The sequence below is a fragment of the Neofelis nebulosa genome, chromosome 2 (assembly GCF_028018385.1).
Source record: "Neofelis nebulosa isolate mNeoNeb1 chromosome 2, mNeoNeb1.pri, whole genome shotgun sequence".
NCBI classification, from domain to species: domain Eukaryota; kingdom Metazoa; phylum Chordata; class Mammalia; order Carnivora; family Felidae; genus Neofelis; species Neofelis nebulosa.
Genome location: NC_080783.1, coordinates 20,473,884 through 20,491,847, shown reverse-complemented (window position 1 = coordinate 20,491,847; position 17,964 = coordinate 20,473,884). Strand labels below are relative to the sequence as shown.

Genomic DNA, 17,964 nt, shown 5'->3' with positions numbered 1-17,964 from the left:
CTCCCACGCCTTTGCCCCGCTGTAAATTTTCACCTTCTGGATTTAAGCACCCTGGATATTGTTGCATCTCTTCCCTGCGCCTCCTTTGCCACCGTGCAACAGACAGCTGCTTTTTCAGCCCCGCCCCTTGCTGGCCTTCATTACATAGGAAAGTTTGTAGTGCTTCACATTTTGTTCTGGACACGGGCCAGTCTGGCCCCTTGTCAGGAGCCTCTCCCCGGGACCTCTCCTATAGCAACAATGACATTTTGAGGAGCAGGCTGTTTCATCACCGTAAATACACACCCTCCCCCTCCTCATCGTAACAACCGCGACGGTGATAATGACGTTAATAACGAGGTCAGCTAATAGTTGGACGATGTGTCAGGCACTGTGCTGAGGGCTTTCTCTTGCTGTCTCGTTTATTCCTCACAACTACCCTTTGAGGCAGGTACTATAATAGAGGAGGAAACTGAAGCTAGGGGACATCCAAGGTGCTGTTTAGAGTTGCCCAGAAAGTGGGAGAGCCTGGATGTGAACGCACCTAGGTGGTCGTTCTCAGTCCATATTCTTTGCCACCATGTAGGGACGCCCAGAGCACGATGGTCCTCTCGCACCTGGGTGGAGGGCAGACAGGCAGCCGGGGACAAGGCAAAGAGCCAGAGGCAGCTCGTGTTGGAAACATTCATGGATTATTTGTCAGTTTTTAAGGAAAAAGCTAAAGAGACACAGGATACAGATAGCAAGGTGGCAGAGAACTCCAATCAGGCTCGACAGAATCGCTCTGTGCTGTGTCAATTGTCTTCTACGTGACCTTGGTGCCCGATGGAGTTTCTGTCACCATCATAGCTGTCTTCTTCTCTGAAGCACAAAGTCACCATTAGTAGTCCATCAGGCTGTGGTTATGTTGGCTGCCCTCTTCAAGGAAGGGGCTGTGCTGGAAGCGAAGAATTCTTTCCGCAGCCGTGGCTCGGGAGTAAATGGTGGGAACCTTCTCTCGGAACACTTTTGATGTGCGTGAGGCAGAAAGGCAGCTCTCATTTAGCCGGGTCGGTTTGCAAGCAGGGCAAAGGGGCTGTGGTCAGAGGCTCCGACCCTGTGTGTGGTCATTCAGCTTTGCTCTGTTCTGTGGTTACAGCCCAGGCACTAAATCCTGGCCGGATGTCTTATGATGCATATGGCACACTATCATGGTCCCCGTGGGGATGGGGCAACAAGGTGGGGATGAATCAGTTCAGTTCCAAATTCTTGATCAGAAGAGCAGCTCGGAACACACATCCTGAAGGCAGTAGAATAAGTGTATACATCAAACCCGGCAGCATCATTGCCCCGTAGGGTACTTCAATCTGGGAGCACATTGCTTTGCCGGATGTCATCAAGTTCTCAGTAGAACCTAAACATGGTTGGCTGTCTTCATTACAAAGTGAACCTGAGGTCCATGCAGATTAAATGACTAAGCTTTGGGGTGCATATGAGACTTTTGAGTTGTATTTAGACAGAACTCCACCTATTCCACAACAAATTCATAGACAGGCGTCAATCCTGTGGCAAATTATCTTTGAATGCCTGTTGAAAACCATCTGACCACGAATGGGGGTCTGTTTCTGGATGCGGTATTCCACTGATCTACTTGTCTATCTTGGTACCAATGCTTTATTCCCTTTATTATTGGAGCTTTATAATAAATCTTAAAATTAGGTAGTAGAAGTCCTCCAGCTTTGTTTGTTTGTTTGGGTTTTGCTAAGTCGTTTTGGCCATTCTAAGTCCTTTTTGTTTACCTATGAAATTTAGAATCGGCTCATCAATTTCTACCCCAAAAAGCCTGCTTTGGGTTTTGACTGGGATGATGTAGAATCCATAGCTCACTTTGAGGTTGGTTCATTTCTCCGAGTTTTTGACTGGTTTTTATACTATGGATTAGTGTCCTGGGATGGAGCTCTGGAATCTGTAGCACAAACACAGAGATCTTCAGGACAATTAATTTTTATGCTGATTTAAAGCTAATAAGGATAAATATTTACAGGGAATCCAAGCCATCTGAAAGCAGAGTTGCGAGGGCTTCACGGATAATAAGACTATTTACATGAAGGGGAACTTTGACTGTTTTGAGCACCTAGGATAAGCCATATTTGTAAAATGTTTAATTCCCACAAGAAGCCTATGAGGTAGGCATTACCTACTCTACTCTACAAGTAGGGAAACTAGGGTACAAAAAGGTTAAGCAATCACACTGAGGTCATACAGGAAATTAAGTGGTAAAGTTGACCTTTAAACCCAGGTTGGTCTCATTTTACTGTGATGTTCCCCTACCTCAACAGTCTTCAGACTGTCCAGAATGCCCCAGGAGGCTGCCAGTGTCTCAGGGCCCACGTGAGTGCGTAAGTGTAGGGGTGGGGGGCGGGGGAGGGAAGGGGGAGGCTGGTTCTTGGTGCTCTGGACTCTGCTTCAACTTGATTTTCTTTTGGTCTGTCTTATGAATCGGAGTTTTGCTTAAAAAATAAAAACAGAAACAACAACAACAACAACAACAACAACAACAACAAAATAGCGGTGCCATTCATCTCCTTTTCTCACAGACAAAGTTCCTGAAAGCTTTGGAGTAGTGGTGAACCGTGACGGAAGCTGCCCAGGGTCCAAGGCGGTACACTGGGGTTATTTTTTCCTATCAAAATTCGAACTCGTGGTCCTTCCACCTGCAGGACCCGTTGTCTGGTCAGCTCACGGGGTCACTAATGAACCCAAAAGCTGCTCCGTCACTCTAGTGGCTGTTCTGACAGCTGGGTCTCAGCCCAGGTCAACTAACCCTGCCGTGGGTAAGGCTGGCGTTCTCAGTGTCCGCTGAAGCTCTGGATTGTTCCAGCCCTCACGCCTCCTGAGCTTTGCTGACCTTCCTGCTTTTCACAGGCTGCTAGGCCTCCTCCTTTCTCTGCTCCTCGTCAGCCTCGCCCTCGGCAGCCACCCCAAGAAATCCAGCCTTTTTCATCTTCTCTCTCTCAGAAATTGGAACGGATTTTTTTTTTCTTTTTTCTTTCTGAATTCCTGATGTGCCTGCCTTTGCCAAAACCCCAAATCCCAGATCTGTCATGTGCCAACAAATGCCGGGAGAGGTTGTTTGGATGAATTCAGAAATGACCTTGAACCTTTGCTCAACGCTCAGATGACAGGTTCTCTCCTTCCCAACCACACCCCAACACACATGCTTCTTGTCGGATAAGGAAATGTTTTATTGCTTCGTTTTCCTTTTCACTTTCTCTACCACCCCTTCTTCATGAACGCTTCCCCCTTATCCTATCACGTACCTTCTGGAAAATTAATCAGAGAGCTAAAACCCCAGGACAGAAAGGGGCCTTGGGAGGGCATTTCATCTGGACTTTTGCTTCTAGAGAGTAATCATACTTGCCTGGTAAAGGACTCTATCTTCTGTCTTCAGACTTTGATCATTTCCCATACCTTCTCATTTAAGCATCTCTGGGTTTTGCTTCTTGGGTCTTATTTATTAATTTCATATTTTATTTTTTTTTTTTTAATTTTTTTTTTCAACGTTTTTTAATTTATTTTTGGGACAGAGAGAGAGAGAGCATGAACGGGGGAGGGGCAGAGAGAGAGGGAGACACAGAATCGGAAACAGGCTCCAGGCTCTGAGCCATCAGCCCAGAGCCTGACGCGGGGCTCGAACTCACAGACCGCGAGATCGTGACCTGGCTGAAGTCGGACGCTTAACCGACTGCGCCACCCAGGCGCCCCTATTAATTTCATATTTTAAAGTGCTTCCTTTCTTCCATTTAGGGTTGTTTCATTGGGATCCAGATAATGTATACAAGGCATGTTCATGATAGACACTATCATGATTTGGCCGAAAACATTGAGCTTTTTTCAAGCAGATGTATGTCTCCAAACTCTTTTCCTGGGTCAACCATGGTTTCTGGGGAGTCAGATACGATCATGGGTCTCCATGGGTAAAGACTGGACGCTGCCTGTGGTGGTCCAGTTGTGTATGTAGTTGACTGATCCGGAGGGATTTTTTTGGCTACAGTCAGAGGTCAAGAGTAAACGTAACAAGTCTATGATGGGGTCTACCCAGATGCAAAATGTTTTACAGGCTTGTAATCAATACCCTGGTGATTCAGTGCTAGGCCAGCTGTTGCGGAACAAAATGATTTTATATTGATTGTCTGATTGACTGATTTTGGCTTCAAGAGTACAGACTGGCTCTGAGTAACTTTCTGCTGTGGTGAAGACAGATCTCCCAGAGCACAGGCATGTGAGATTCCACACTCTCCTTTTCCAGGGACTGAAGTGGACAGAAGGGTCAAACCCTCTGTTTTCCTTGACTTGAGTATATTTTTGAACACACCTCTTCTTCTTTCCCTTCATTTCCCATCTCACACCCTGTCCATCTACCTTTTCTCCTCACCTTAAAGTCCTAGACCTGTCCCCCAACTGCTCTGAGTCCACTCTTGAGAAAGGATTTCCCAGCCTCTAAAGGACAGGGGCTCCTCCCTGACCCCAGCAGAGTTCTTCTGCAAGAACACGTCTTTCAACCTGTGGCCTGTCTCTTTGGTCGTCTACTGAAAGATTGGGACCATCCTGCACAGAAGGTGCCACTGCAGACTCCTCAGGAGTTAAGTCCCAGCTTGAGCTGGGCGGAGGGAATGGGGGCACCCGGGGTGGCCAGTAGTTTGTCATCATCTCAGGAAGATGGGCTGGGAAGTTGGAGTCTTTGAGATAGAGCAGAATTATCCTCACCTCATGTGATGAGAGAAGGTGGCACAAAATCACCCCTCCAGAGAGGAATCCTGGCCCTGAGTAAGAGCGAGAGAAGAGAAGCAGGTGGGGAGCTTTAAGAGGTGGGAGGAGATTCAGGAGAAGTTCAGAGGCTCTCATGATTCCAAACAATGCTTTCATTTCCGATGTTACCCTCCAAGGAAAGAAGGTCTAGCATATAAAGGATAGGCCCAGTCAAAATCTGACAACGTAAATCCTTGGCAGATGACATTGTTTCTCTGGTATGATCGCAACCTGCCAATGGAGAAATATCTCCCAAAGGGGACAATTGGAGTAATCACTTAGAGACAATCCCCTGGCTTGATAACCCAGAGCAGACACCCCTTTCCCTCTTTCCTTTAACCCCAAAGCCAGAAGCATTGGCTGACCCTCTGGTAGGTGAGGCCTGTGGGCAGACGAACAGGCGAGGACGAGGGAGGTCCTTTCCCGGGGGAATGTGTTAGAAGTTGCGGACGTGAGGCCAGAGCAAATGGCGTGTTTCCTTCTCGGGCTGTCACTTTCCCATGTGAAAGCTGCTTTGCTTTTCCTCATTTGTGCTGCGCGTTTCCCCTCAACCTCCGCTGGGTGTGGACAGGAAGCCTGGCACTGACGCCACCTCTTGAGTTTCCACAAAGTTTCACTTTCTGTTTCTCAAGCCCTGACCCACACTCCATGGCTTCCCAGGCCATGTGCAGGTGCCTTGGAAACCACACGGGTGACCTGTTCCCTGTAGGTGCCGTGCGTGACAGACAGGATCCCGGAGAACTTCTTTTCTGGAGTCTCAGGGCCTGTGACTCTAGTGCCTGACTTCACGTCCACCCCAGTAACAATGAAGGTCATTGCCATTGGCAGTGCCCCCCTCTCCCAAAGTCCTGGAGGTAATTACCCTGAAGCATGGAAGAAAAGGCAACGTCTGAAGGTTTTGTGCTGTTTCCTTGACCTGTACCTCGGAGGATCTCAAGGCCAAGAGTGGGTAACTGCTCTGCTATAGTAGAAACTCAGGAAATGCCTTAAACTATTGAAGTCAAGACAGGAAGTGACTTGCTAAAGTCCATAGAGCTGCTCAGCAGCAAGGTCAGGACTAAATATGGTTCTTTTCACTCCCAGGTAAATTGTCTTTCTTTTCCCCAAACTGCCCATCTCACCCCTCTTTCTTCTTGTTATAACGAATACCATTTCCTGTTGTATAGCTGTCTACATTGATGGCCAACAATGCAACATTCTCCTTATGGAAACCCTATGTGGATTGGAAGATGACTATTCATCTACTCATCCTCCACTTCTACCTCAGTTAGCAACTATCTCAAGTTATGGCCCCCGCAAAGTGTTTGATCATTTCCTTCTTCCCCTTGTATCTGTGCAGGGGGGCCTGGCAAGGACCTATGAGGCGGTATGAGGCACGGCACATCAGTGGGCAGTGGGATTTGGAGTATGGGTCCCCTGCTCTTGGTGTTCTTGGCACCTGCTGCATTTTATCCCCACCTGCTGAACCATTAACCTACTACCTTGTATAAGTTCAGCAGAAGGAGTCCCCAAGCACCTATGAGAAGCACGCATAGCTTTTCCAGGTTACGCCGTGGGGATCGTGAAAATACACAGTACTCGTGTCTGGAAGTCATTTAACAACTCACTTCCAGAGTCACTTGCTTCTTAGAACTTACCTCAAGCAGCGTATGTTACAATGATCTGGTGCTTTGGGTGGGAGAAGTGAATAGTCTCCTAAGGAAGGAGGCACAGGTGAGTTAATTCTCATCTTGTTTTGTACTTGTTCTTGCCTCTCTATCTTGTCCCCCATTCCCGGCTTTGCTGAGGCTTTCGGACCAACCTGGGACTTTATGACCTGAAGACAGTTGAAGACCTAAAGTAAATTAGGCAGCTTCTGTCCATCTTGCTTCCCCAACTGTTATCCTCTGAATCATCTACCTTTCCTCTGGTTTCCTGTATCATCTTTTATTTTTTTAATTTTTTAAAAATTTAAAAAATTTTTTAATTTATTTTATTTTTTTAAATTTAATTTAATTTTTTAAATTTACCTCCAAATTAGTTAGCATGTATTGCAACAATGATTTCAGGAGTAGAGTAGACAATCAGGGTAATTGTCCAGACACAGATCAAGGCAGGATGCTTTTAAGCAATCACTCATGTCTCTAAAGTCTTAAACCCAAGAGCATGGGGAGGGACCATTCTATAAGCAAAGCCTTAACTATGAAAACAACTTTTGAAACTAAGATTCAAAAGATAAGCTCAACAACAGGTGTTCTTTGCTTTCTGTAGTAGGTGTGTTCTTGAAAAGTTTAGTGTCAATATTTTCCCCCCATTAACCTAATCATAGTCTAAATATAAGAGGGAGGCTGGATATTTAAAGAAACCATGTAGTTGATCCCATTGCAAAGCCTTTTTAGAGTTTTAAAAATCACTTTTCTTTTCAAACATCGGGTTTTCTTCGATTATAATTTCTTAGAAGTAGGGACCTATCGGGTTGATGTATATTGCCTACAAATAAAGGATGGGTTAGCCGCAGAGTGCTGGAGCTTTGGGACTTTTGTATTTATCAAATACTTTATATCTATTTATACTTGGAAGATGGGACAATAGCTTCCTCAGGGAACAGAAAGATCTTTTATTTCTCTCTTCCTAGGCCATGCAAACTCCACTTCTTCTTTCTGGTATTTCCCATACATGCCTCCACCACAAGGCAATTGATCATTCTTTCACACTCTTCTGAACTTTCTGCAAGTATTGGTGTCTCTGTGCTGGAATAACCTGGTGTTTTGGGCTACACTACTGAATATTCTCTTCAGGATGGAGGCAGGTGGTCAAATGACCCAAAAACCAGGACTCTGTCTAAGGTTGTCCAATATGAGCTGTGGCTGTTGAGTACTTGGAAGGCGGTGAATGAAACTTTGGAATGAATTTTTAATTTAATTTAATTTTTAAAATGTTTATTTATTTTTGAGAGAGAGGGAGAGAGGGAGAGAGGTAGAGAGAGAGGGAGAGAGAGAGAATCCATGAGATCCATGGGTCTCACGAACCATGAGATCATGACCTGAGCCGAGTGGGAAAGGGGTAGAGAGAGAGGGAGAGAGAAGATCCCAAGAGGACTCTGCACTGAGAGTGGTGAGTCCTATGAGGGGCTCAAACTCATGAACCGTGAGATCATGACCTGAGCCAAAGTCAGACACTTAACCAACTGAGCCACCCAGGCGTCCCAAAACTTCTTAAAAAAATGTTTCTTTGTTTCTTTATTTTGAGAGAGAGAGAGAGAGAGAGCAAGTGGAGGAGAGGCAGAGAGAGAGAGAGAGAGAGAGAATCCCAAGCAGGCTCAATGCTTTCAGCGAGGAGCCCAACACAGGGCTCAATCCCATGAACCATGAGATCATGACCTGAGCCAAAATCAAGAGTCGGACGCTTAACTGACTGAGCCACACAGGCTCCCCTGGAGAACTTTTATGTATATTTGAAGCAACTTGATCACCTTTCAACTGTAAGTTTTATGGAGTTTCTACATATAGGTCAAGTCGTTCTACAAAGATTTTAGCTTTTGAATTGAGATATATGTATAAAATACATATCAGATTTTGAAGATTAGTAGGAAAAAGGAATGTAAAATATTTGCTTAATAATTTCTATTCTGTATATGTGTTGAAATGATAACATTTCGGATATACTGAGTCACATAAAATATATTATTAAACTTAATTTCATCTATTTCTTTCCAGGTTTTTTACATGGCTACTAGAACATTGAAAGTTGTAAATGTGGTTCATATCGTGTGTCTCTTGATCAAGACCGATCTCAAGTATACTATTGCCTGACTTCATGACCACTCCCTGTGTCTAGACAAATGCCGTCAGCTCTTCCTATGACAGGGTTCAGGGTTTTAATTCGGATGCCCCTCAACTGAAGAAAATGCATCAATCTCTAGTTTTATTCTTTGAGGCAGCTTCTGAATCTACATTTGGGTGACAATTGCTTTGGCATCTTTGAGTTTTTTGCATGCCTTACTGTTCGATGCAGTCCGCATAGTTTATGCTTTAAAAAAAAAAAAAAATAGCAAGACTTCCAGAAAATGCTTTCAGTAGAAAGATAGATTTGGAAAGAATATCCAAAATTGTCACTTTGAACTTCTTATTTCATGTGAGAAGAAGACCTGCCCAAATATATTCTGCTACGCAGTGACGCCTCCAGACCACTGCTGGTCCGGACGCTCTCTGTAACCCCACACTAGAAGTGACTGGGGCCAAGGAACAGCCATGGACACGATGACACAGCATTACAAAACACCACGCTAGCTGGTTATTAATGAAAACCAGATGATGGACCATGAACCACATCGTCCAGAAAGTTGACTAGCTGGAACGGAACATGCAGAGTTCAAGGGTGGCAGGAGCCTGCGTTAGAAGCGCGGAGGCTGGGACACACATCCACGCTCTGCTGTGAATTGGCTGCGAGTCACTGGGCAGGTTATTGTCACATCCTCTTTGCTCATCTATCAAATGAGAGGGTCGCGGCAGAAGGTCTCTAGTTCCCGCCTGCTCCTACAGCCACATCTCAGCCAGTCTAACCCGAGGCCCCCACCACCTCCAGCTGTGAGAACACCGGGCAGGACTACCCGGGTTGGAGAATGCCCAAGGCACAGGCCAGCGGGGAGTGAGTGGCAGGGCGGGGAGAGCCAGCAGGCTCTGTGACACTGTTGTAACCTCACCGCTGGTCAGTGACCTCCTTTTCGGTAGCATACGTTCCATCATGAGCAGCTTTGCTGGGTCAAGTGCATCTACACTTTAGAGCCATGGGAAGCATTTATCAAACTAACCTCCAGAAGGCACACGCTCAGCTTCACTCTCGCCACCGAAATACCTGCTTTGGGGAGTAAACAGCAAATCGTTGTTACTTCGATTTGCTGCTTTGGGATTGTAAGTGACATGGAACTTCCCCCATATGGTAATTGGCGACTGACATTTCATCTCACACAATCTGACTGTTGGCATCTTTCACCCAGGTTTCTTGAGCGTTTTTTTTTTTTTTTTTTGGTCTTATGATTTATAAAAGCTCTTTTGGTTTAAATGTTAACCCTTTCTGGGGCGCCTGGGTGGCGCAGTCGGTTAAGCGTCCGACTTCAGCCAGGTCACGATCTCGCGGTCCGTGAGTTCGAGCCCCGCGTCAGGCTCTGGGCTGATAGCTCGGAGCCTGGAGCCTGTTTCCGATTCTGTGTCTCCCTCTCTCTGACCCTCCCCCGTTCATGCTCTGTCTCTCTCTGTCCCAAAAATAAATAAAAAACGTTGAAAAAAAATTAAAAAAAAAAAAAAATGTTAACCCTTTCTTGTTACATGTTTGCAACACTTTCTTGCAAATATTTTTTCAGTTCATGACTCACCTTTTCATCTCGTGCGTGCATAACTTTGAACTTACAGATATTAACATTTTTATTGAAAAAAATTCTTTTAATATGAAATTTATTGTCAAATTGGTTTCCATACAACGCCCAGTGCTCATCCCAACAGGAGCCCTCCTCAACGCCCCTCACCCACCCTCCCCTCCCTCCCACCCCCCATCAACCCTCAGTTTGTTCTCAGTTTTTAAGAGTCTCTTATGAGATATTAACATTTTTAAATGGTCATGTTTATCAACCTTAAAAAAAAAAAACCCTCTGTACTTTTATACTTTTAAGGCACCTTCTTTATTCCTAATCAGATAATTTTTACCCATAACAGTTATCTATTTTTCTTTTTAATCTGTAGTGATGCATTTTGGTGTCTGGTGTGAAGAGGCTACATTCTTTTTCTGTGTATAATCACACAGGAAGGATCTCTCACACTGTTTACTAAATAAACTATCCCATTCCTTCCAGTTTCCACACCCATTTAATCTAGTCCATTGTTGACATCATCAGAGAAAATCTCTCATCAGAAAGTTTGACCAGCACAATTCAAAGGTATCAATCCAACTTGATTTATGCATGGTTGTTAGGCTGGGTGGCAGTTATGAAACGGGGTGGAAGTTAAATGAATTATCACTGATACACTTAATGCCACAAATGTATTGCAGACTGAAGAATTTAGTTAAATTGTGGAACATGCCATATATTCCACTGGAAATTTGGTTGAATCCAGTTCACTGGGCTTTGTTTATAAACCTTTACCTTAAAACGTCCAGGATCTAGAGCAGGGGGCACGGAGGAGGTAAGGGAGACATCATCTTGGGGATGGAGAGGACTTTTCCATGGTGACCAGATGTTTATCACTGCACGGGCAGATGGCCCAGGGAGGCTGGTTGTGGTTTGGGTTATTTTTTCCTGATGCGGATGTAGCTGCTTCTCTTCTGGGTGGGCAGTGTGGGACCAAGGAGTCTTAGTGGGTGCACAACATCCAGCAAGGAAACCATTCTGCTGGCTCGCTGCATCAGCCACACTCTTTACAGAGCAGGACGCCAGCTGCTGCTCTAACCAAAGTAAAAGTCCTATGTAGGGCCACATGCTAACCACGGGGCACTGCAGGCCTCCCTGGACTCTTCCTTCTCTAGGAGGTAGGGCTCAGAATGACGTCTGGTCATGGAAAAAGAATTTCAAGTCGTCCGGGTTCATGGTGTCTGGACCGTGGAGGGTGTACCCTGTGTTCTTTTGAGGTTAGGATTTGCTTTAATTAAGGAAATAAAATGAAATCCAACACACCCTGCTCACGCCACACATGTTCTGAGGGGCTGCAGGAAAACCCCAACGCTGTTCGGACACAGAGTCAGCAGGGACTTCTCGGATGACTTGGTTAGTGTCAGTGGGCCACCCTGCTGTTTCCTTTCCTGAGAACATCTATCCCTTTTCAGAGACTGTTAATTTTGTGCTCAACATGCCTGAGTGTGTTGATATCAGTCTTGAGTCCAGTTTGCATTTGGTCCCCTCCCTGCTGAGGGGAGCAGGAAACTGGGGATTATGGGAGTCGGGGGTGGTGGTGAAAGGGCTCTAGACCACCAAGCCTTGAGTTCAGATGATGCATATGACTTAGCCTGCTCTGTGGATATGTCCCCTGCTTGCCTCCACCCTCCCATTTGTCAGGGTCCCTCCCTTCCGTAAAGACAGTTCAAAACTCTTCCCAAGTTAACACCAAACCAGAGAATGTTCCATTTGTCTTTCTCATGCTCACGCCCTGCCGAACTCAACATCGTATGTGAAAATCTAGAGGAATGGTGTCTGTTTTGAAGAATGCCTTACACTTTTGTTATTTTTCTCTACATAAATTCCTTAACTACAGGGTTGACATACAATCACCACATTCAAACACACTTCAGAGTGCCCGGGTCTGATAATCATATATGCGTGTGTGTGTGTGTGTGTGTGTGTGTATGTATTTGGAAGTTCTTTCATATAACAAAGTAGCAAAGGGGCCCATCTATTTGAGTATGTTTAGTCATACATTCATGTAAACTCAGAAACCTGATTTGGAAGACTTGCTTAGGTCGAAGGAGGCTCTGAACTATTGATGGTGAGGATTAGAAGGTTTGGAAGGAGCTAAGGCTGTTCTGGGGAGGCCCTCAGTTTCCGATCCACCCTCTTCTCCCCTAGGACTGAATGGTGGGACAGAATCACTGGATTCGTTGGGTTGCAAGTCATACATGCCCAACGCAAACTAGTTTAAGCAATATCGGATATTTAATGGCCGCCGAAACCGGAAAGTCCAGTAACGTAACTGGCTTGGGGCACAGATGACTAGTTTCTCCTCATTCTTTGTCTCTGCTTTGCCTTCCTCTGTGTCAGCTCCATTCTCAGACAGACTTGATTCAAGTGAAGGCAAGGGTGCCCTCCAGCAGCGTCACCCAAGAACTTAGAAAACCCTAAGCAGAAAGAGAATGTCTCCCGGCCAAAGTCCTGGTGGGGGGTGGGGGGCTCTCAGTGGCCCATCCCGGCTCATGGAGCCTCTTCTGAAACAATTAGTGGTCAGTGGAATATGTTCTTTTGATTTTCCCAGACTCATCAAGGCGTCTGACCCTGAAACCAGGGGTGAAGAGCAACCTTTCCCAAACCGCATGATGGCTCACCTAAAGGAAACTGGGCTGCTGTTCCCAGGAGAGGAAAAACATCAGGCAGAACAATAGAAGCCCATGTCAACAGACGGCAGGTGGATGGTGTGAAGAGAATTCTCATTCTGCTGGGCGGATCTAGGCTCACTTTTCACCTCTGCAACATACAAGTGATGCTGATGTGGCACCAAGGCTGTTGGGATCTGGAAGTAAATTGTCACATGGGGATGTACTTTGGCCAGAATTCAGTCCTCCTCTCCATAACTCTGTCCTCCTTCCATCTATATCTAGGTTATATCAGCCCTCCCCCATTGTACATGGGCACCGCCATGAAGCACCCGCTCAAGCCCAGTGGCATGCAGATGAAGCATTTGGGGTTCATGTCCTGCCACTCAGCCTGTCTCCCTCCCTCCCACCCACCCACCTTCCCATGGGCAGCAGCACACATTACGTTCTGCTAGGTTGCCATGTTTTCTAACACACTCTCTTACTCTGGATGCCCAGGTGTTGGCCATGGGAGAGGCATTGTTGGCCCACTTACCTGGCTCCCTCTGATTCATAGGGACACCCTGCCTCATGTTCTTCAGCATGAGAGTCAGGATGCAATGCAAGACCACTGCACTTAAATATTTGTGTTCTCATCCCGGCTCAAAAACGAACTAGATGGGTGATTTTCGGACTGCCCGTGGGTCAATTTCTTCCTCTGTATTTGGTCACATCTTCTTCAAACTGTAAGGTCCCTTCATGTTCTAGTGCTCATCCCGTCTGAGCAGCCACTACATTAGTTTCAAGTTTTTCCTCTGAAAATTCAAGAGAATAAAGCTATGCCTTTAAACAATTTCCCGAGAGTAGACATAAAGAGCTAGAAAAGTCTGAAACCCAGATCCTCCACTAAGTAGGCATGTGAGTTAGGGCAAGTTATTAACATCTCTGCGACTCACTTTTCCTCGCCTTTAAAATGGGGCTACAGGATGTCATGAAGATTAAGTGGGTTAACGCTTGAAGCCTGCCCAGGGCAAAGTTCCACATCAGCGATTGCTGTTTCTGCTGTTCTAGACTGTAATGCATAAAACAGAGAAATGTGTTGTATTTTCGAAGCGCATATCTGTCAAGTACTTGCCAGCTGGGAGGAACTCATGTCTCCTGAAGGAGCAGGTCTCGTTTTTGGTAGATCTAATTATTACTATAAAGTCGTTGTTATTGCCCTTGAAATACTTGAAGATACCATCAGCCACACTCTTGAACACTCCTGTCCTCTTTAATTTCTTTCTACTGCTCTGGCCACAAGACCAGTGCTCTAGTACGGATATGTTCAGGTTTGTTAATGCCCTCCTCTGTGCTGTGCGCCTCTAACTTGACCCCAGACGGGATCTAAACAGTGCTAAACCTATCACTTCTCTCCAACATATAATCACACTTTACTAGTGCTGCCAGGGACTGGATTTCCTTTCTAGCGGCCGAGTCATGTTTTGGGCTCATATTTAGCTTCTAGTTAAGAAAGCCCTGAGTTGTTTTCATATAAACCAGTGGAAACTCATTTTAGAATTCAAGTCCTCTGTCTTGCCTAATCAATGTTACCTTCTGGGATAAATACAGAAAATCCTTCAAGTACAGAATGAGGAAATCCTGACTCTGGGCATTTGATGTCAGTTAAATAGGTCACATTTTATTTATTTATATTTCGAAAAAGAAGTGAGAAGGAACAAGAGACCCTGAGCATCAGGCCAGAACAGAATAGTTACATTGTGATCTGAGACTCTGTCCTGGTCGTAGGATCGAGAGCCATTAAACAGCGCCAACCAGGCTTTTGACCTGAGAAGCCGGGGGCAATCACTTCCATGGAATAATTTTCAAATCTGGGCTTATACCTGTTCAGGATTTCTTGGTGTTTGTTAGTTGTCATTGTTGTATTTGTAGGAAATGAAATCTGCCATTGAATAGTCTCGGTAACCCCCTCCCAACACTCCAAATATGCCTGGAATAAGTCAATGAGTTTTCATCTGGGTATATTGCTTTTCCATAAATGAATCTTTGCTTCTCCCCTAGGACATAATATTGGTGCTTGGTAGGAATGTGCCAAATATCGTGTCTTTGTGGCCAACTATTTTCATTCAAAATTGAATTTCTATCATTCAGTAAAAAGGGAGAGATCTCCAAGTTCAGATATTTCTCCCTTCCTAAGAGAACTGAAGTATAAAGTCAAATATTAATGTTCTTTATAACATATAAAAACATACCTAAGGATTTTATTGTTCAGTCTATTTATCTTTGTATCCAGTACAATCTAATGAAAAATATAGGTATACACACAGAGATTAAAAGTATCTATCACATAGGGGCCCTGGGTGGCTCAGTCAGTTGAGTCTCCAACTCTTGGTTTCTGCTCAGGTCATGATCTCACGGTTTGTGGGTTTGGGCCCTGCATCGGACTCTGCCCTGACAGTGTGGAGCCTGCTTGGGACACTCTCTCTCCCTCTTTCTTTGTCCCTCCTCTGCTCTCTCTCTCTCTCTCTCTCTCAAAATAAATAAATAAACTTAAAAAGAAGTATCTATAGTAGATATGTGTACATAGGTATATGTATATCAACACATCTATGTTAGGTTGTGATAAAATTCATTACCTTATGTTGACGGTTGTGATAAAATTCTTTACCCCATATTGATGGCATTCTTGTACCCACTGGTAATTTATTAAAACAAATGACTTGGATTCTCTCAGGAGGTGCTACTGGCTCCCAGTGATCACTGATTATTTTTATAAAGGCTCATCAAGAGCTTGTTTAGTGTCAGGAAAAGAAATTCAAAATATACATTGTTAATGTCAAGCTTCTACCTTTTGATTTCTAGAATCGACTTTTGTTTTTATTTAAAAAATTGATAAAATATTTCTCTCTTTTGATTGTTCGGGCATTTCTCCCATTAACCCACCCAACATCACCATTCCTACTGCTACGTCTACCTGAGGACGCCTGGGCCAGGAACCGGAGAGTGTTGACCAGCCATGGCCAAGCCCTTACACTCTGGCTTGGAAAGGAAGTATGTTTCTCTCTTAGTCATTGGAGATTGACTGAATGAAAATTTGCACTGATAACTATTTTTGCATGTGGAATTAAGAATATTCAGATAGACGTAAGTCCTTTGGCGTCTAGTTTATCATCTGCCCTAAAATCAGTAGCTCACATTCTCAAAAACAGTTTGCTAATTCTAGTGCTAAGGGGATATGATCGATTGAAACCATAAATGAGAAACCGAAGCAGCAACGAGGACGACAAAAATCCAGATCCATGCAAATTCATTAATTACAATGCCAGGAATCAAGGGTTCCTGATGTTCCCTTAGAAGCATTCGGTCATTGTGGATTCAGAGGGGTAGGTGAGTGCTTTCAGCATGTATGATTTAAGCAGCTAGTTTTGCATGGTGATGGGTTGCTGGAAGGAATGGTACAGAAGGAACATGAGAAGGATTATGAGTAGTAAAGGAGGATAAGAGAAGACAAGGAGAAAGACAATGTCCATAAAAAGATGAATAAGGAGGGGAGCAGAAAAAAGAAGTGGTTATAATTTCACACTCCAAGGAACGCACTAGTAAAGAGGAATCTAATGATGAGGCAAAGGGTTTCTTTTCCATTTGTTTAGGCTTGTGGCCTGATTTTGCTTTGGCTTTCATCGTATACATGGGCCAAGGCAAGTTTTCCAGACCAGTCACACTTCTTGCTGACTTGCTGGAATGTCTTTCTTGGATGTCACGGAAAGAAATGTCTTGGCTTCTATATCCCTGGCTGAATGGGTCAAAGTACGAAAAACCCACAGATATACATCTGACTCGGCTGGAGATAGAAAAGAAGATAAGTGAGGTCTTTTCTCCTCATAGGGCTTGTTAGCCAGATGAAGAGATTAAACCAATGGAAAAAGATAAATAGAACTTTCTGGATGTGTATTGAGTGCCCACAGGTGCCTGTAAAAATAAGAGCATAGCCATGCAGGCGAGCAGGAGCCATGGTGGGGGTTTTGACGCAGGGGATGAAGAGGGAAGAACATAGGGGTGGAGGTTGGGTACATGGGTTCCAATCACGATCCTGCCACCTGCCTGTTTTGTGACCTCTGCCATATTGTTTTGCCCCACAAAGGCTTAGTTTTTAGGTGTATAAAAGGGCATTTATGATGTGTACTTTCAAACACGTTATCTTTATTAATTTTCTTGGCAGTTCTGTAAAGTGCGAAGCACTGTATTAAGTAACTTTCCTTACCATTGTAATGGAACTTGGCTGGAGAATGTTCTCAGAGGAGAATCCTCAGGGAGACAAGTCTTCCTTGCCTTGCATCCAGAGGAAGTTGCAGATACAGAGGGAGTCACTGTTTCCATCAGACTGGGGAGAGGCAAGAAAGGTCACCAGAAGTCTAGATTCTTCTGGAGTCTCTTGGCATCCTGTCTCACTTTGGTTCTTTCCTGAGCTCCCCAGCTGTATAGATATGCAGATGTGCAGACTGGGGAGACGAGCCAAGGTGAATCCAAGGCTGAACAGGTCAGTAGCTCAGCCTATGAGAAGCATTATCATCCCCCCACCACCGAAAGGTCTCTGATAGGAATTTTCTTTCACTCATTCACCCAAATGTCTTGACATTGGCATGAGGGGTGTAACTCAGAGAGCCCAAGGCCTGGGTCCAACTTCCTTGGTGTAGAAAACTCATAAAGGTAGCTGTTACAGAAGAGCTTCGTAAGGGAAACTATGGTTTTGCCCCTAGAAAGAATGGGGTAATATACTCCTCACCCACTTTTTAACAAAATGTTGTCTCCTATACCTTTTCTTTCATACCTGATTGGTTCTTCCTTCTCTTCTGTCCTTCCCAGCTAATGCAAGGTCACTGTCTGCCATCTCTCCACTCTCCAGTCCCAGACTCCCTCAGAACTTGAGGAAATCGTGGCAAAGAGCAAATTGTGACTGCGTTGTGTTGGACACCCAGGGACAGAATAAAATGAAGAAACTTCCCACTTGACAGAATGGGTAAAAGGGAGTCTGGAGTTCAGGTAGGGTTTGTAGGAAGCTGGTCTATCTGTATCCTTATAATCATCTCTGTCATTTCAATGGTTATAGTGTTGACAATGGTGTTGACAGCATAGTAATAACATGAATATGAGCTAAAGCCTTTCGAGTGTTTCTGAGGTTCAAGGCATTGCACTAAGTACTGCACATGGGTTCTATTAATGCTCACAGCA

At 44.8% G+C, this 17,964-nt stretch overlaps 1 long non-coding RNA gene across 1 annotated transcript; it reads left to right on the top strand.

Annotated features, from left to right (window-relative positions):
• Nucleotides 1–2,281: 2,281 nt before the first annotated feature.
• On the top strand, nt 2,282–15,582 carry LOC131498333 (uncharacterized). The gene is made up of 2 exons (XR_009255383.1): nt 2,282–2,357; nt 12,699–15,582. It is a non-coding gene; the product is annotated as an uncharacterized LOC131498333 (long non-coding RNA).
• Nucleotides 15,583–17,964: the final 2,382 nt, after the last annotated feature.